Source organism: Phacochoerus africanus, chromosome 3, assembly GCF_016906955.1.
Source record: "Phacochoerus africanus isolate WHEZ1 chromosome 3, ROS_Pafr_v1, whole genome shotgun sequence".
NCBI lineage: Eukaryota > Metazoa > Chordata > Mammalia > Artiodactyla > Suidae > Phacochoerus > Phacochoerus africanus.
Genome location: NC_062546.1, coordinates 5,274,109 through 5,276,086, shown reverse-complemented (window position 1 = coordinate 5,276,086; position 1,978 = coordinate 5,274,109).

The following is a 1,978-nucleotide window of genomic DNA, read 5'->3' as shown; positions in this document are numbered from 1 at the left end:
GTATAATATCCTCAAGGTTCATCCAGGCTGTAGTGTGTCCAGAATCTCCTTCCTTTTCAAGGCCGAATAATATTCCACTGTGTGGATGGACCACATTCTGTTTATCCACTCGTCCATCTATGGACATTTGAGCTACTCCCACCTTTTGGCCACTATGAAGAATGTTTCTATGAACATAGGGGTACAGATATCTTTTCAAGACCCTGCTTTTAATTCTTTGGGACATATGCCCAAGTTGCTGAATCACATGGTAATTCTACTTTTCATTTTTTGAAGAACCTCCACCCTGTCTGCATAGCAGCTGCACCATTTCACACATGTGACCAACACACAGGGGTTTCAATGTCTCCACATCCTCACCAGGAAAAGGAGATATTTTAAAAAAACTGTCCTTCACATATGACAAAGATGGCGCTTTTAAGTCATTTCATTTTATTGAGTTTTGCAAAACGTCTTTCAACAACCGTCAAAGAAGAAGAAGAAGCTGTTACAAAAGTTCCAATAGGCCCAATTACAGCATACAACACACCATGGGACGTGCAGTTTCAATTAATTCACTGTCATAAAAAGAATATACTGCCTTTCCTGCTGGGAAATTACTTCCATATGTTCACGCTCTACAAGGTTTCTGAACTTGGGGTATTTTTAAACAGCAGATCAGCATTTTAGGAATCTGAATTTAGTTCCCTAGTTGGGAGAAATTCTTCCACAAGGTACAGGCTTATCAAGTTGCACAGCAAATCATCACAGTTTCGATTTTAAATACCTTACCATTGTATTTGTCAATGATATTGCAATAAAGCTGAACAGAGGACTTGGAATTGAGGACCTAAGAATGATTTTGACGCATGGGGGAGGGGAGTTCACAGCCAAAGCAGCTGCGGAGCTAAGAAACGAAGAAAAAGATGACTCGGTATAAAGACAGGAACTAGTTAATTTTAAGTCCTAAGGAGGGAGTTCTCGCTCCGGCACCGTGGGTTAAGGGTCTGGCACTGCTGCAGCTGTGACGTAGGTCGCTGCTGCGGCTCAGGTCGGATCCCCGGCCTGAGAACTTGCACATGCCGCAGGGGTGGCCGAAAAGAGAGACATAGAAAGTACTCAAGAGGCATTTCATAGGCTGCTCGACTGTGGAAAAATCTCTGCAGTTGGGAAAAGAGAGACACTCACTATAGGGTGTTCTAAAAAAGCAGCAATTCTTGACAAATATGCATGTCGCTGTCACACTGCTGTGTGTCTTCTCACTCTGCCAATTATTTAAAAAATATCAACAAAGATGTTTCGGCAAAATAAAAGTGCGATGAACTGATCTAATCAAATAAGCAGTAATGGAATGTGATGGGGGGATTCAGAGCTGCCAAAGGACATAATTAAGAAAGAATATAGGAAATCTAAAAGCAAGTCTTACTCTGGATCTCCCGAAGTAAAGAAATAACTCATTTTCTACACACTGTTTTAAACTAGCATTAACATTCTTCTACACTGAATTTAGAACTAATCGAAAGCATGAGGGTCTGCTGAATTTTATGGGAAATTCATTTCTGTAAAAAAGGACATAAAATTAGACTTTGATGTTTAAAACATACTACCAGAAATATCAGGGTGTGTACAATCCAGCATGTAGTTTCCCAGCTTTGACTGCCTGCCCAAGCACTGCATGGCTAAGTCTCCACTGCAACCTAAATAACTCTTCTCCAAAAATCATTGCTCATTCATCCTGGGCTGCCTTCCCAGTATCCAGTGAATGAATTCATAGGTTTGAGGTTTTCTCCTCCACCTCGGGATGTGAGCCCTTTATCAAGTACCTGTAATGGCTTTGGAATATCCTGTTGAAAACGGGCAAACAAATCTAGGCTCTACCACGAGCTCTGGAAAAACTGTGACCACCCACTGCCGCGCTCTTAAGCGTTTCAGCGATGCTGCCAAACCCTTGTTATGCGCTTTGAGGCCCCCGCGCTGGAAGAACGTGCCCGACTCTGCA